The sequence below is a fragment of the Brassica rapa genome, chromosome A08 (assembly GCF_000309985.2).
Source record: "Brassica rapa cultivar Chiifu-401-42 chromosome A08, CAAS_Brap_v3.01, whole genome shotgun sequence".
Lineage (NCBI taxonomy): Eukaryota > Viridiplantae > Streptophyta > Magnoliopsida > Brassicales > Brassicaceae > Brassica > Brassica rapa.
Window position 1 is genome coordinate 1,038,422 of NC_024802.2, and position 19,283 is coordinate 1,057,704.

General features: G+C 30.4%; 1 long non-coding RNA gene and 1 pseudogene across 1 annotated transcript; one reads left to right on the forward strand and one right to left on the reverse strand.

The window, feature by feature from the left end:
• The first annotated feature begins 824 nt into the window (after positions 1-824).
• Positions 825-1,767, forward strand: LOC117127472 (annotated as a pseudogene).
• Positions 1,768-7,333: 5,566 nt separating this feature from the next.
• LOC117127422 lies at positions 7,334-19,270 on the reverse strand. Its single transcript, XR_004450433.1, has 2 exons — positions 11,406-19,270; positions 7,334-11,280 (listed from the first exon to the last, which is right to left on the reverse strand). It is a non-coding gene; the product is annotated as an uncharacterized LOC117127422 (long non-coding RNA).
• Between the last annotated feature and the right edge of the window lie 13 nt (positions 19,271-19,283).

The following is a 19,283-nucleotide window of genomic DNA, read 5'->3' on the forward strand; positions in this document are numbered from 1 at the left end:
CAACCGTCTTTCGTCGTTCACATGGATGCAGATCACCCGGTTTGGTTCACAGAGTCAATATGAATCTGTATTGTTGATGACAAAAAAAAAAAAAAAAAAAAAAAAAAAAAAACAAAGGGTTACGCCATCTTTAAATGGTTTAAGATTAATTTTCCATGGCTAGTTGTCAAATTTTATTTCTGACACATGTTACCGGAGGCCCGGAGGGATTACAAAACAATAGATGACTGTTTCACAAGTTATCCCTCAGACAAGATATTTGGATTCTGTAGTTTTCATTTCAATCCCAGCATAGGCTAGTTTTCAAAATAGAAAAGTGCGCAACATATAGCGTCAGTGTCACACAACAAAACACAGGACGGAATACAAAAAGAGTTGCAGCAAAGCTGTGGAAAAGAGAGAGCGCTAAACAGTTCAACACAAAACATAAAGTTGTTCTATGTATAAAACATTAAAACCCAATCTTCCACCAATACCAAAATACGAAAGAAAGACAGGATTGGCATGACTGTTCCAAACATAGACAAGATTAAAACGAAAAAAAAAAAACCAATTGGATCGGCGCCGAAACAACATCATCTAACAACATCAAGACAGAGAAACAAAACTAAATAAATATGTTTAAAAAATGATCGATTTTTTCTTCCATTTTGCAGTAATGAACTTGCAAGATGATAAATAGAAAAAGATCAATGGGTTTTAGTTTATGCCCGCAACGGAACAAGAACAGCATCAAAATGGCTGCTTTGATCTCTCATAGGCACTTATGATTAAACCCTTACTGCATTTAAAACAACTAAAACACACATAAAGTTTCACACTTTGTCTGTTGATACCAGACAAAACAACATTCTCTCAGATTTCCGACAAGGTAAAACAGAACATATGGACTGCTCCTGAACATTGTAATCGAATCTAGGCCTAGTGAAATAGGGACCTCGAATTAAAATCAAAGGCAAGAACCCATTTGGATCGGCCGAACAACACGCATAACAATACAAAACGAAAACGTTAGAAAAATGTTCAATCTTTTTCTCCCAATTTGCAATAAAGAAGATTACTTTGCAAGAGGAAGTGGAGAAAAGATGAATGGGGTTTTCGATTTATGCCCGCAACGGAACAAGAACAGCATGTAACTCGCTTGCTCTGATCTCTCATAGGCACATTGATTAAACCCTTCTCGCGGCCATGTTTACTTATAAGCGCGAGATGAAAGAGTTTCCCTTTTTTTAATTCTCGATTTTACCCCTGTTCACTTCACAACGGAGTTTGACCTAATTCACCCCTATGAGTTTTGAAACTTTTCCTATTTTCCAAACTAACCCATATTTTTAGAAAATTTAATTTAGTCCACCTTCACTTGTCCTTTGTAAATCACGAAATTGAAAAGTAGACAACATTTTGAATTTCTCTTCATTCTCTCAATTTTGATAACAAAAAAGACGAGTAAATAATATTTTTCTTCAATATTGATATTCATTTCTTTTAATTTAAAGAATTATACAATAAAAATTATTTCTTGCATGCTTAATTCAAAATATCTTTTTATTAATCATCAGTTAAAACCTAAACAAACTATCTTAAAAATGAGATCAAACATTTGCTAAAACCAACCCAAATATTCAAGTCAAATATAAAAGTATACCCCACTTTCAGTCAAATTCAAAACCAACCTAAAGGAGTAGTGAAAGTACTATTTAACCCTTATGACCAAACAAAAAACAGAAATGTATTTTACGTTTCTATCCTTTGGAAGTCTACACGTAATAAAAGAAGTCTACATATATATAGACTTCCTACGAAGTCTACTTTATATACTTGTTTTGTAGTCTACACTCTAATTTGATCTAATAATTTAATTTTAAAAATGTATAAAAATAATTATTGTGATATTTTTAACTAATCATCAATATAATGGATAATATGAAGTAAATAAATTAAAATTTCATATAATCGAACAATTTTGAAGAATATATACAAATTTGGTTATCATGTGTTAGACTATGTTCATAGTTTACAAACAAAAGGTTCTAACATGTTATGTCTTTTAGTAGTTGATTTCAAAGGGTTAGATTTTAGATTTTTTTTTTTTTATTAACTTAAATCTGCATATTAATGTTTAGTAGTTTATATTTTGTATAAATGAGACTTTTTTATTATCAAGCAAAACATTTAGGGTTTGAGATTTGTGGTTTAGGGTTTCGTAGACCTACAATAAAGTCTATTTATCTGAAGACGTCTTTTTCAGTCTATATTTTTCAATTTGTTTTACAAAAAATTATTATATTTAAACTAAGTTAAGTTCCTTACGAATAAAAAAGTGAAATCATATACTATAACTATTAAAAATAAAAAAAAAATTTAATAAATCATATATTAAAATTATTAAAATAATAAAGAATAAACAACAATAATTAAATTATTATAGTAGACTTCCAAAAAGGTCTACTATGTTAAGTAAGATCTACTCCAAAATTTTAATTTTAGTAGACTTCAAACGAAGTCTACAGTATCGTAAATTTTAACCTAGTTACATTTTTGTCTCCCTATATAAACAAAATTTATACAATCTCTCTCTAAAGTGGCTGCACAAGTTTTTAAAACTCTCTCCCTTCTCTCTAAAACTTTCTCTCTTCTCTCTAAAATTCTCTCAATTGTTTCTAAATCTCTCTCATTATCTTCTTTCTCTCTAAAATTTTCTCAAGTCTTTCTCACAATATTATCTTGTCATTTTAGATATTATGATTCATGGTTTTCATCTTCTCCTTTAAAAAATGTAAGTTTTAGATCTATAGATTTTAAATGTGTATTTTTATGTTTATTTCTCACAATATTATCTTTTTTTGGTAGGTATTATCACTCATGGATTTCATCATCTCCTCTAAAAATGTAAGTTTTAGATTAATAGATTTTAAATATGTATTTACATGTTTATATTCAAATAAATTTATAGATCAAGCTCTCTACATTAATTTGCTACTAGTTTACCTTATAAATTCTATTATGTAAAGTATTTTCAGATTTAAAATTATTTTCACATTTCAAAATATATAATTTTTTCAGATCTGAAAATTATCAGACAGTGTAGACTTCTAGAGAAGTTTACTAAAGCTTGCAGACTTCATATGAAGTTTACTAAACCACAAAGTTTAAGCAGACTTCATTGGAAGTCTACAAAAATATGACTTTAATTTTTTTTTCTATGTTTTTTAATAATTTTATCTTATTTTGCAGGTATTTTCTTCCATAGTTGTTCTCTTCTCCTCCTAGAAATGTAAGGTTTACATCTATAGATTTAAAATATGTGTTCTAGTATTTATATTCAAATAAAGTTACATATTAAAATTCATATTAATATGTCTTTAATTTATAACTATTTTGTCTATTAAATCATATTTTTAAAAGTTTTTTAGATTTAAACTTATTTCATATTTTTAATGTATTTATTTTTCAGATCTATTTTTTTTTTATAGAGTAGACTTCATTTGAAATCTACTTAAAACTTAGGCTGGTAGACTTCAAATGAAGTCTACTACCCTTGACTTTTAAGCATATTTCATTAGAAGTTTACTCAAATATGATTTTAGTTTTTATCTTATTTTTCATAATTTTATTTTATTTTGCAGGTATTCTCTTCCAATGTTTTCAAATCATCTTTCCAAAAATGTAAGCTTTCCATATATTCATTATAAGATATTTTGTGTTTATAATGAACTAAATTTATAGATTCATACATTATCTTTTTGCTTTGTTACAAGGATGACAAAAAACCATTTTTGAAATATTTTCCAGAACAAAGTATTTTCAAATTTTCTAAATGCACACTTTTAGATATGAAAATTTTCATTAGTGTAGACTTCAACTAAAGTCTACTAAACAATAACTTTACGTAGACTTAATAAAAAGTCTACTAAAATATGATTTTATTTTTTATCTTATGTTTTTCTCATAACTCTATCTTATTTTGCAGGTACTTTTTCCAAGACTTTATTTGAAGCATCAAGATTATGAAAAATCAAACATACTCAAGAATACTTTTTAATATATTGCTCTGTAATAACTTTCATAATAAAATATTAATTTTTAAATAATTTTTTAATGCATAATCTATAAACATTGTATTCATTTTTAGTTGTTTTCACTTGTATGATATTATTAATTTTTTGTTAGATATCAATTTTTTCACAAGATCTAACCAACCAAACAAGTAAAACCACCATAAGCTAAAATAATAACTAACACACATGTGAGAAGAAGAAAATCTATACAAAATTTTCCCAAAAATTTTCAAGAATAACACTAATCAAAACAATTTGCAATAAGTATCAAGTGTATAATTATAACACATTAAATTGTGAAATTCATCCAAGACCATTAAAATTTTACTAACATACACTGTAAAATAATTAAATCATGAAAAAATATGATGAATAATACACAAATACACTTTTAATAGAATTTACGACGTAGACTTCAACTGCAGTCTACATTTGTAGATTTACAAAAACGTCTACACTTATTATCTAACATATAGTCAATCCAAAATTTTTTAGTGTATTTGGCGCAGGCTTGATACACAAAGGCGTACAAAGTGTGTCTTAGATAACTCGATCAAGTTCCGTACTTGTCGATTATTCGTGACAGGCATAAGAGGAGTATTTTCCTATTCGGGTCATTTGTTTTAAATGATGTTTGGTAAGAAATAGGTTAGCACCATCTTCTCAATTTTGTTGTCCAGATCATAATTTTCTTGTGTCATTTCAAGAAGTTTACCATGTGTACAGCCATCATGCATAATGAACATTCTTCAACCTTTCCGATTCTTCATCATTTTCGAATATTTTGTCATCTAAAATGTCTTTGGCCCATGCTTCACACTCGCTCTAAGTTTCCAACCACATCCTTGAACACGACACTTAGCCACATACAGAGTTTTCGTTGTCTTATATGCTGAGAATGTAAATTTATATTCCACAGTCACCGACTTCAGCTTTGAAACAAGCTCAGCCTTACTAGCAAAACTATAAACGAAGACTTACAAATACGTCTACAATTATTAGCTAACAACATTGTCAAATCAAATGAATTATACCTTCATAATTATTAAAAAAATTCTTTTCAAAATCACTCAAACCCATTAGGATTAACTAACACACACTGTCAAACAAAAAATCTAGAAAAAATTTAATGAATAATATACAAATTCACATTTTTATAGATTTTTCTATGCAAACTTAATATTCAGTCTCTGAAGATGTAGACGTTCTTTTCAGTTTACAGACGTAGACTGCCAAATAGGTCTACTCTTTGGGTTGGTTTTTGCAATTGACCATTTTACGGGTTGTTTTCTATAGTTGAATAAAAGTTGTGATTTTGTACATGTAGACTTTCTTTTCGGTCTACAATTTAAAAAGGTTACTTTTTGTAATTGACCAGAATTCATCCAAGATTTGACTTTCAGAACTATACTTCATATGCAGTCTACATGTTTGAATTTTTTTGAAAGAGGTTAGTTTTGCAATTGACCAAGTTTGACTTCAAATCAGTAGATTGAAATGAACGTCTACGGGTGTGTAGACTTCTTGTGAAGTCTACTCTCAAATCCGACGGGTTGATTTTGCATTTGACCAAAATAAAAAAGTAGACTTTATACGCAGTCTACATTTTTTTTTTTAAGATAAGAAGACTGCATATAAAGTCTACAATTTAATAAATTTTTGATTGCTTTTTAAACTTTTTGGTCAAACACAAAACTAACCTATTCCACGAAGTCAAAGTTTTGGTCAAATGCAAAACTGACCTTTTATAGACTTCGGTGGCAGTCTACATTCTGTAGAGTTCCGTTGAAGTCTATTTTGAAAAGTCAAAAGTTCGGTCAAATGAAAAACTAACTTCTTTTAGGTAGACGTCTTAGTAAGTCTACCGAAAGTTTTATTTTTGTTGTCAAAGGTAAAGACGGAGACTACTGGGGAAGTCTGCGTTAGAAAAAAAATTTGTCTGGTCAATTGCAAAACTAACCCGTGCGTTGACAAATAGACTGCATCGTAAGTCTCCACGGAGGCGTAGACATACAAAACAGTCTACCGTCGCGACACAGATCTGAAAAAAGAACGAAAACCATGTAAATAGTTACCTTTTTCATGTGTAAAGCTCGTTTCCAACCTTTTCAACCGTCCAAACTCCAAATATGAGCAAAAAGAAGCATCTTTAACGATTCACTAATGAAGAAACTCGAAAATATGAAGTTTGTGATTATGAAAATGATAGTTATGAGAGTTTTTTAGATGGAAATGTAGAGGAAATGAGAGGAAATGAAGTTTTTTGGGTTAGAATGAGAAAAAAAGTGGTTGAAAATTGAATTCTAGAGCTTTAGAGCTCAAAAATGGTGGTTCATGGTGGTTGGAAAAATTGATGATGATGGTATTTTTGTAAATAAGAAGAAATGGTTGGGGTGTATTTGGTTTTTTGTTAATTTCGAAATTAATAAAAAAATAAATAAAAATGGCAATTTTGTGAATAATTCAAAAACATAAGGATAGTATAGAAATTTTATTGATGAATAGTATGAACAAAAAAAAAAGGGTTGGTTTTGGATTTGACTTGAAAATATGGATTGGTTTTGAAAAACATCCCTCAATTTAATTGGTTAATGATCTTCACTTAACATTTTAGCCTCAGTCTTCTATATCACTCTAAGATCACATATTCTTAGCTTTTACCCTAGTACCAAAATCAAAGCCCGTAGAGCCAGAATCACAAAGTGTTACTTACATATATATATCCTAAATTATATATGCATTTTAAATGAATTGATTTTTTATGTAAAAATAATTGAGTTGGAACTAATTCAATTAAGGTTCTGATCTGATTTGACCCAACATAAATAAACTAGTCTTAAATTGATATATCATCCTAAGAACATGTATCGGTATCAAACCTTATCAACCCAAGAACTAATGAATATCCAAAAATATCTCAAATATAAATATATAAGTATATATATACATATATATATATATACTAGGGTAAATCCGCCCTACGGGCGGGCGGATAAAAGAAAAATATTATAAATTTATTTTAAATGTCTAATTTATTTTTAACTTAAAATAGTACTAAAATTCATAATTTTTACAACAATTTTAACTTTCATTTTGGAAATTATACTTATCTAATTATTATAAAATTTTAAATATAAAACCGTTTTTTTTTTCGTTATACATTTTTAAAAACTAATGATTTCACGATGTAAAATAAATAACTTATTCATTATAACTAAAAATATTTTAAGATAGATAAATAAATAAATAATATGAAACTATCGTTACTCTTTATATATTTACGTGTTTTTTTTTTGAGAATGGATATATATATATACATCTTTGTAGAATCTTATGTGTTATCATATATGGAAACAAAGTTAATCGTGTTATTTGGAATAAATCTTACTGGCTAACTTATAATGTATAATCCTTACAATATCTTATTACATATTTTATTATATTTGTTGTGTTTTGTTATTGAATACAATTATTTCTTTCTTTATTATATATTTTTATTTTTATTTTAAACACATATTTAAATTTAAATAACTTAGCATACATATAGATGTATATGTAGATGTAGATGATGATGACGTTTGTGACTGAATTTATATTTACTTAAAAAGTAAATTCTTATTTGAAATATTAGGAATATAAATTTATTAAATATACTGTTCATTTAGATTTTTAATAAAAAGGCTATTTTAATTTATTAAAAATATCCATTTAAATATTTAATAGAAAAAGACATGTATAATTAGTTTCTAAAGAGAATTTTTTGAAATCAAATGTTTTATATATTTATAAGCTTATTTAAGGAAAATTGTATTTAAAGTGCTGAAAATAGATAAAAGTTTCTGAAAAAAATAGGAAAAGAGTGTTTACAAATGTGTAATAAATTTCGTGTTTGTTGAGCAAAGAATGTTTACGGCAACATCTTGGTTCCCAATTTGTATTGAGAGTTGGTTTACTATTTATATTCAGTGAACAAAAAACGATTTCTTTGGTCCAGTCTGTCTTTGTTTATGTAATGAGGATCTTAATTATTTAGCTATTAGTAACATTTTGGAGTTCGTGATGTGAATATGTAAGGCGAAAAGTGGCTGATTATTTGCAAATAGCAGTATCATAAACCCACGAACTTGAGAAATTAATCATTGCGTGCCTTCTTGACTGTATGCTCCGTTGTTGGCACTGGTCCTTCCTCAACAGTGCATCCGCCTAAAGCAACCTGAACATCTGCGGTGATAAACTTAGAGGGTGTTATTGGTTTGTATATTTTAATGGATTTTTAAATTCAAACCAAATCTAGTGTTATTGGTTTTATGATTTTAAAATTCTTATTCAAATCTAGTGTTATTGGTTTTATGATTTTAAAATCTATATTCAAATCTAGTGTTATTGGTTTTGTGATTTTAAAATAAATTTTGAAATCAAGTGTTATTCAATTATAAAAATTTGTTAAAAAATTTGATTTAGAATTGTATTTCAATGGATTTGTGAGCGATTTTAAGATCGAAATACAAAGGAACAAATATAGAGGTTAACCCTCTTATTTTGATTGGATTTGTATTATTGGCTTATGATCTTCAAATTTCATAAAATAACAGATTATACATGTGCACGAGAACAAACCCGAACCACATCACCTAGAGCTACAACCTCATCCAGATTTACCGTAACATTACAGATAGAAATGCCCCATAGCATTTTCACACTTTCCCACCACTTGTCACAGAACTTCCTCTCCACAACAATAAAAACATAAGAAACTCAAGTTCTCCTTTGTTTTCAGAAAGATCAGTTTTTAATGGTGCTCGCGGCTCTCAGCTCACCGAGACTAGCTTCTCTGGTTGACTGGTTCCTCCTCTGTTCAAAGACTTCAAGATTCCATGGCGACGAACGCTTGACCAAAGGTAAAAGATCCAAACGTTGAAGATCCGATTTCCACCACCAGAAACTCACTGAAGACGAGTATCTCGCTTTCTGCCTTATGCTCCTCTATCGCTACGGCAATCGTCAGCTTTTTCTTCTTCCTCTGGTGACGGCAGTAGCTGAGAAGTCGTCATTGAGCTGCAAGTGCAGCGTCTGCGACAAGTCTTTGTCAAATATTATTGAAACTGAAATTTGCATCTCTCTGTGAGTTAATTCTCAATGGAATTCATACAAGAACGTGTTGACTTAACGTAAGGGTTAGCTTTTTCTTAGCGATGCCTCAACGGAAAATTGTTAGTTAATTGGAGGATACTCAAGCTTGACGTACTTGTCTTCATACTTGACAAATCTATCGAAAACCTGCTTTGACTCCAACCAATAAATCTCTTCGCATAGACGAAACTGTTTTCTGGATCATTGGAAAAGTCAGATTTTATGCGGCAATTGATAGAAATGAAGCAAATAATGGTTTTCTTTCGAGTCCTTTGGGCAGTACTCATGTTGAAGTACATGTATCAAAGTATTTCTTTTAAGAAGAAAAATATTTCACGAGCCTGTCACAACTCTTTTAAATTCATATGGCTGATTTATAATAATCTACTTATTTGATTTTGACATCCATCTGAATTTTTGTGAAATCCAGTTATTTTGATTTTAAAATCAATGAATTTATCAAAGATTTTCAAATCTAAAAAAAAATCTAAATCCAAGCAAATACCACAACCAATAACCCCCACTTACTCTAGGAAGAAACACATGTGCCTCCCGCCTCCCGACATATCACTGCAAGCAGGCCCGGCCCAAATACTGCTAAGACCTTGTGCTAAATTAAAAAAAAAACCCAAACTTTAGCTATATTGCAGTAACTCTGAAAATTAGGACCCTAATATTTATAGTTTTTAGCAAATAGGGCCCTAACTTTTTTAAAGAAAAACAAAGGACCCTGTGCAAATGTGCCTTGAGCACATGTGCTAAGCCGGCACTGACTGCAAGGGTTGTCGCAAATCGCAATTGAAATCTATAGTAGTGTATGGTGTAATTATCATATGAATGGCTCATTCTTAAGAATCATGTCCACTTTTTTTGTTTCATTCAACGAAAAGATAAGAAGAAAAGTCATAATAATATTCTTTTAATATCTATTATATATTTCTTACCCAAGATAAATTCGAAGTGTTACACAGAAATTTGAAATTTAAAAACTCGTTGGTTATTATTTTCCACACATCATCTCAACTGTTCATTTCAATGTCACACAAACTCATAATCAGACATCTACTTTGTGTATAGATGGTGTGTATGTGTACTTGCAAATTGTGTTATTAAATCTAATGGAGTGCTTGTTTCTTCAATACACACTCCTATGAACAGGAAAATAAGAATGGTGGCATTGTTCCCTATCCGAATCACTTCCATATCTCACTGTCCATATGCCACAATGGTAAATTGCAGCATTCTAACCTTTAAATACCACAATGGATCCTCCTAAGTATATCACTGCTTAAGCTACGTCATGTGACGTTGAGGATCCACATTCTTCTGCAAGGTACAAATCCAGATTTAAGTTTCATTCATGGCTTTCTTGGTTGGTAAGTACCTCAACAAATGAAAATTAACAGATGAGCATGAATGATTAAAATAGTGTATGTACCTGCAAGTATGCATTCTGCTGCATCTTAGCTAAAGAGACACTCGACAATAGGTATGTACCTGGAAGTCTGAGCCATGTTACCTTCTTTTATGGATCTTTCTCAAAGTGTCAGTGAAAAAGTGTTAATGTGATGTCATGAACATGTTTAAAACCAAACGTGAACCCCAGCCGTCAGATTACAATAACCAAAAGAAAATAAAGCTTTCCATCAGCGAATGCAAGCACAATGTTTATGAAATGAAAAGCTTGTACCTTAACTGTTAAATCTTTCTTCAGCTCTATCATTTAAAGCAACATGCCTTAAAGTGAACCTCACTAACAACAGAGAGAGCAACTTCATTCGCCCCTTGATCGATCGTACACCTCCTTACAACTTGCAAGGCCAAACACTCTATCTAAAGGCATATGAAATCAAAGATTACATTTGATCAAGAAGCTGGAAAAATAAGCAAGTATTACCAAATGTAGATGCAGTGGGTATATTGGATGGTCGAAAACGGAACGATAGCTCATGTATATGACTGTTTCATCAATGATACACTTCCAATCTACCACGTCATCCTTACTCTTTCTTTCACACTTAATAGACGCAGACGAACCTTGCATTTGATCTTCTCCTGTAGCCATCTCTATCCCTCCCCTTCCGTCAATCACCTGATCTTACCCCCGAATAAATCATGACGAAAAAGAAAAGCGAATCAGTGAATCATATGCTTAGCCCTATAAAGGATCGAGAGGATTGCAATGATGAATTTAAAGGCATGAGACTAACCTCTAACCTTTTTATAATCGAAGATTAACACAATGGAATTAATGGAGAGAATGCATTCAATGACAAATCATGGAGGAGTGGGGAGCTGTTGTTTATGAGGACATTAAAGCCCACGCCTCAATTCAACCGGTTTCCGTAACGTTCTCCAGTTTCATTAGCCGTAAGTCAGAAATCGTATGATGAGACACTCGGTGTAAGGTTCCAACAGATATTGCTGGGAAACAGTTAGTCGGTGAGATGAACAGACTCATCGTTTCTTCGGCGTTGACGAACTTTTTCGTGTTATTAGTTACGACGGAGAATCTTAGACGATGAGGATGAATGGCCTACCGTTCAATTAAGGCTGAAAAATATCAATCGACAACTCAATATTAAGCCCATGGTGAAACACAACAGATTGAGTTAAGAACGCATTTAAGTTATGACACATGTCTTCGTCTGGTGCTCTTAATTAGTGACGTGGCATCCCATGTGGATGGCCTAAGAGAGAGAGAAACTCTATTTTATATATATAGATAGATATATCTTAAAATATTATTTATAATTGTATTTGTAGTAATCACAAATTAAATATATTAATTATTTTGAGTATAAATTTAGATATAATTAGATAGTTGGAATATGAAATATTGAAAGTAAATTGTATACATGATTACTTTCAGATGAAAGTAACTGACTTGAATTATATTATTGATTATTTTTGGTTATATAAATATATGTACCTTATCAATGTTGGTTATTTCTCGGTTCATATACATGACTAGATTATGATCTAATTTATAATAATAGAGAAAATTGGAAAAAAGAAACACTTTTAACTTAGTTTTGTCTCAATAAAACTCGTAGAAGATTATTTAGGAAATTAGGACTTATATTCTCTTTAATACTATTATACCCTTCAATTAACCTAATTAATATTAATAATTTGTAATTGATTTAAGTTTTATTAAAAAGGAAAAAAGGAAAAACATAAAGAAATGAAACATCCACTGAAGAGATATTGCTCATCCCGACCAGAGGTCGTCCTCTTTAGCTTCTCACCACCGTGCTCTGTTCTGTTCGTCTCGTCAATTTTGTGGTCATGCTCTGTTCCAATCGCTGCGACCAAGCTTCCTCCACGGCTTCAACTCGTGATGTCGCTCCTCCGTCTCATATCCGAAGGCTCCAATCTCGTCGTGCTCTCTGCTTCACTCCACTGTCTCTGTTACATTGGAATCATCCCTTGCCGTCGCGGATCGAAGGAAAGCTTCTCGGAAAGCAACAATGGCAAGTTTGGGTAATTTTGCAAGACAGGTCCTCAAACTTTTGACTAATCACGGATTTGTCCCATAACTTTCTGTTTGTACATATTGCTCCTCAAATCAATTCCAAAACTTTCAGTTGTTCAATCTAGACCAGTCAGTATTCCTATTTTCAGCTTTGGTCCATGAATTTTCTGTGTAATGTTTGCCCCAATCTTCTAAATTTACAAAAATGTCCTTATGATTTTGCTTTAAACTTCCAAACGTGCACTTTTGACCTGTCATATGAAATTCAAAATATACAAAAGTCAGAAATTGATTGTGGATTAATAAAGGATCAATTTTAAGATTTTTATTATACTTGATAGTATATAAACTGGTGTACATATCAAAGTAGTGTAAATTATGTGTGGTCTAGTGGCTTGCGTGTGTATTTTTCTATTAAATAACTCGGGTTCGAGTGAAGGAAAAAGCAGTTTTATGATTTTTTTTTTTTTATTTCTGAAAGAAGATACTATGAGAGATTTATGATATATTTAGTTTAGATTCAGGAAAGATTTTTATCGAAATAGGGAAGTTTCCATATTTTTTGTGATTTCCCTATAATATGTATTCTACGTATAGCAGAGGATTAAAGAGAGGGTACGGGGTTTATTCTTCCCTACGCGTATGATAACGTAAAAGGTAGAAAAGGTTATGACACATAAAAAAATAAAGGTATTTCACAGAGTCGAGGTTATAAGTTGTAATAAAAGAACAAGTAGACTAAAGACATCTTGTTAGAATACTAGTTGACATAATCTAGCTCTAGTAGAATATAGAAGAAATGTTTGTTTGTATTCTCTACCCATGATAAATATGTGTGTAATACTTACTATACGATTTGTAGACTAGGTAGATGGCTAGAATGAGTATTATATACGTGCTAGAACATTAAATAAAACATAAGTCCACTATTTTTAAAAATAAAATTTAAATATATAAATTGTCATGCTAATGTTTCCAATGGTTTACATATTTTTCCCAATTTTTAAAACTTAGTTTACTATTTTTTCAATTCCAAAAGGTAAAACTTGTCCAAAATGACCAAATGTATGAAAAATCCAATTTAGACAAACAAAAATTCAAAGTGTTTCTTTTTGCTAATTCTCCCTTATAAATATTGGGTAAAGTAAGGCTGTAAGCATATATATAACTTCCTAGAAGAAAATACATAAGACCATGACCAAGAGATTCCAAATAGTCCTTCCAACTTTTCTCTGCATAAGAGATCTCAGTTTAGTAGTTGAAAATCTGACATAATTAGTGCACAGAAAAGTCACCAATTAATATTCCAGATTATCTCTTATGCTTTGTTGTTCTTGCCTTCATATTAAACCCCATAAATGTTATAATTCCTGCTCACTATTTCTCCGGAATACTGAGGGTTCAAAAGTATAAGATTGGTATGTAATAGAAAAGCATAATGAACCAATTCGTGACACAAAATAAAGTAAATTACTTGCAGAGTCAATCCAAGATGAAAACATTTTTAAAAGTGCATTGTTCTGATTCTTCAAGCTAAAACCAAACATAGCACATAGAAAAAGATCATGCTAGATAAAGGTTGTTTGAAATACCATGTTTACTGTCTTTTTAGGCTGGATTACGCGGATTGTCTTCTCTTGATTCTCGATTGCCATTGTTGCTAGAAACCTGATTTCATTGAAGCCTAAAAGAGAAAATCGAGTAAAGCTTGGAAACTGTTTTCCTTCAGCGATTGAAATTGAGATTTAAAACTTCTAGCAAAATCTTCAAGTTTATGTGCCAGATTGTGAAAGTCATCATCCTTGGCAAATATCATATAACCTACTGAAAATATAACCGCTAGTAAAGATTGGTTTGACCCGTTTGGGATTACACACCCTGTCAGCACATAATCCGCGATAGAGTCTATGCAAATGGACAAAATAACATCTCTGTTTCCAGCGTCGTTGGTATCTGCGGCCAATCTCTAGGTTATAGCAGAAGATATCTGCTGCGGAGGACCGGTAACCGTGGCTTTCCAGGAGTTGATGAGGAAGGTGTGATTTTTTAAGAAGGCGAATAGAGTGAGGAAGAAAACAAAATGAATGGAGTAGGAAAATAAACCATTGGAGAGATTTAGAGAGTAAGTTAATACATAGTTCCATAAATTAATTGATGTTTGGTTTACAATTTACATTAACAGCAAGAGAAGAAATGGATAAGGCATATGTATCTCAATTATTAAAAGGAGATTTAAAAACAAAATGATATAGCTGATGTGGTAAAATAAAAGCATATAATTTACCTGAATTTCCATGCTGATGTGGCATGCTTCTCTTTGGAGCTTTTGGAACTTTTAGTATTGCAAGATATGAAAATAATTAGAATGATAAAATGTATAAACTGAATCAGCTAAAACTGAAATTGTAAGAGAAACTAAACAATAACGAAATTATGATTATAACAAGCTATGAAATTAAAACTTCTTACTTAATTTAATTAAATGATACAAACATTAGTATCCACATTTACCATTTTGTGCATTTACTATCACAATAATACATTCGAGAGAATCACATTTTCAAAATATGAAAACATGAAAAAGAAACTACATATCACTCACGCTTACACCATTCTAATGAGGTTACACAATCAAGTATAGACTAATGAAAATATATGACACATTCTAAGATCATGAGACCAAAAGAAGAGTTTAAGTCTAACACTAGTGACTTTCATAAACTCAATAGAACCATAAGAAATGCACATTATAAACCAAAATACACAAGCATATTTAAAACTAACTTATTCTGACCTGATGAGAAGTTAGTGAAGCATTTTATTTGTTTGAACACAAAAAAAATAAAATCTTGACATCTAATGCCAAGGAATGTCTGGTTGATTAGAAATTAAAGGAGTCCAAAACACTCAGAATTAGATGGTGGACTTCTAGACCCCTTCCAAACTACTTTTACTTAGTCATTTTTTTTTTGTTTTTTCCCATAAGTCCACAAAATTATGTGATTAATCAAATATTTTCCCAAACTAATTATTTCAAGTTAATAAGACAAATTTTCTTAAATCAGAACAAATGCAATTAGCAATTGGAACTACCTTTTTTTAAATAATAATTATCATATATCTGATCCAATAAGAGAAATTGATTTATGATGCACAAAAAAAGCTCGACACATTAATAAAAAATCTTATGCTAAAGTATCCTATATCTGCTTCTCCTTCTTCTTTGCAACTTCTTCTAGAGCAGAAGATGAGAGGAAGCAACATGATGATGAGCTTGAGGTTGAGGAGAGTAGAGCAGAAGCTGAGAGAAAGCGGCATGATGATGAGTTTGCAGCATGAATATCTACTGAGGAGCTAGAACTTCAAGTTATTTATGAGAGGAACAAAGAAGCGGACATGGAGGAGCTGCTAAGTTTTTGTAACCAATATCATCTCGACATGAAATCGAAGGTGCCTGCAAAAGGAGTAGCCAGAAAGGGAATGTCCGTTGTTGATTGCAAGTTCTGGAAGACACGTTGGAACTATGCCTCAGATGTAAACCAGAAGAAATTGATGTTTGAGAAAGGGGTTGTGTATGATTGTTTCAGAGGTTGTTAATTGACATTTGGTTAATTGAGCTAGATTATGTCCGTTGTTAATTGACGTTTGGTTTACAATTTACATTAACAGCAAGAGAAGAAATGGAGAAGGCATATGTATCTCAATTATTAAAAGGAGATTTAAAAACAAAATGATATAGCTGATGTGGTAAAATGAAAGCATATAATTTACCTGAATTTCCATGCTGATGTGGCATGCTTCTCTTTGGAGCTTTTGGAACTTTTGGTATTGCAAGATATGGAAATAATTAGAATGATAAAATGTATAAATTGAATCAGCTAAAACTGAAATTGTAAAAGAAACTAAACAATAACGAAATTATGATTATAACAAGCTATGAAATTAAAACTTCTTACTTAGTTTAATTAAACAATACAGACGTTAGTATCCACATTTATCATTTTGTGTATTTACTATCAAAATATATTCGAGAGAATCACATTTTCAAATATGAAAACATGAAAAAGAAACTACATATAACTCACGCTTACACCATTCTAATGAGGTTACACAATCAAATATAGACTAACGAAAAGATATGACACATTCTAAGATCATGAGACCAAAAGAAGGGTTTAAGTCTAACACTAGTGACGTTCATAAACTCAATAGAACCATAAGAAATGCACATTATAAACCAAAATACACAAGCATATTTAAAACTAACTTATTCTGACCTGATGAGAAGTTAGTGAAGCATTTTATTTGTTTGAACACAAGAAATAAAAATTTTGACATCTAATGCCAAGGAATGTCTGGTTAATTAGAAATTAAAGGAGTCCAAAACACTCAGAATTAGAGGGTTGACTTCTAGACCCCTTCCAAACTACTTTTACTTAGTCATTTTTTTTTGTTTTTTCCTATAAGTCCACAAAATTATGTGATTAATCAAATATTTTCCCAAACTAATTATTTCAAGTTAATAAGACAACTTTTCTTAAATCAGAACAATTGCAATTAGCAATTGGAACTGCCTTTTTAAAAAATAGTGATTGTCATATATCTGATCCGATAAGAGAAATTGATTTATGATGCACAAAAAAAGCTCGACACATTAATAAAAAAATCTTATGCTAAATTATTCTATATCTGCTTCTTTTTATTCTTTGCAACTTCTTCTCTTATTATCTCACCTAACATATAATACGGTGACGTGGCCTTGCTCAAGACTCTTGTTACCTTTTCATCGCCGTTGGATAAAAGCGATTGCGAAGGATGGAGTTATTTGGTTGATCATTCCTAATCTTTAGTTTGCTTTTGTATTGATCTTGGATTGCATGCCGTGTCAGCTTGTTTTGGTGCTACATTTTTAACTTGATATTATATACAATTTTTAGCTGATTAATAAGTAAAATATTCAATAAAAATATTCATAATTTTAGAAGCTATTGAATGTTGATCAATTTTTTTTTTGACATATTTTCTGCTATTTGGTCTGTAATATCCAAAATATAAAAGTAACATACAATTTCTTAGTGTGGAAAATACATGTGTCAGATAAAGCCACATAATCAGAGGCACATTGGGATATACTATATGTTTTGGGTTAGAAGGGGAAAAGAACAAAAAACTCTTACTCTTTTTTTTTGTCAACCCAATGAAGTCTTACTCTTTTTGGATATCCATCCACTTAACATTTTAGCCTCAGTCTTTAATATCACTCCAAAATCACACATTCTTAGCTTTTAGCCTAGTACCAAAATCACAGCTGGTAGAGCCAGAATCACAAAGTGTTACTTACATATATATATCCTAAATTATATATGCATTTTAAATGGACTGATTTTTTTATGTAAAAATAATTGAGTTGGAACTAATCCAATTAAGGTTCTGAATCTGATTTGACCCAACATAAATAAACTAGTCTTATATTGATATATCATCCTAAGAACTTGTACCGGTATCAAACCTTATCAACCCAAGAACTAATGAATATCCAAAAATATCTCAAATATAAATATATAAGTATATATATACATATATATATCTTAAAATATTATTTATAATTGTATTTGTAGTAATCATAAATTAAATATATTAATTATTTTGAGTATAAATTTAGATATAATTAGATAGTTGGAATATGAAATATTGAAAGTAAATTGTATACATGATTATTTTCAGATGAAAGTAACTGACTTGAATTATATTAATGATTATTTTTGGTTATATAAATATATGTACCTTATCAATATTGCTTATTTCTCGGTTCATATACATGACTAGATTCTGATCTAATTTATAATATCTCAATGGGACCTTTTTATTTGTCAACTATCTCAATGCGACCTAAATTCACAATTAATTTAGATTTATAATATTTGAACGAAGACCCATAAATGCAGCTCTATGATAATAAATGCATCAAGTTTTATGATAATAAATGCATCGACCTCTGTTTCCTTCCTACATTTACTGAATACCATTTTTAATAAACAACTTTGGAGTAAAACAAAAGAAGTGGAAAGAGAAATAGAAAAGAAAATAAAACATATGTACCTTTTCAATATTGGTTATTTCTCGGTTCATATACACGACTAGATTCTGATCTAATTTATAATATCTCAATGGGACCTTTTTGTCAACTATCTCAATGGGACTTAATTTTTCAATTAATTAAAATTATAATATTTGAATGAAGACCCATAAATGCAGCTCTATGATAACAAATGCATTGGGTTCTATGATAATAAATGCATCAACCTCTTTTCCCTTCCATAGATATACTGAATACCATTTTTAATATACAACTTTGGAGTAAAACAAAAGAAGTGAAAAGAGAATAGAAAAGTAGAATAAAATATTTTATCTGACAAATCCAAGAGTAAAATTGTAGAGTGGTTTTTCACCTTTTCTACAGGACACAGAGTAAACATGACACGATGATTGTTTATTTTTAATTGATAAATTTATAGTTGAATATGGAGTAAATAAAAATTCAGAGTAAAATTTTACTCTATAAATACCATTCACTCATACACTCTATGACTAACAAAAACTAATTGCTGATGTCAGCA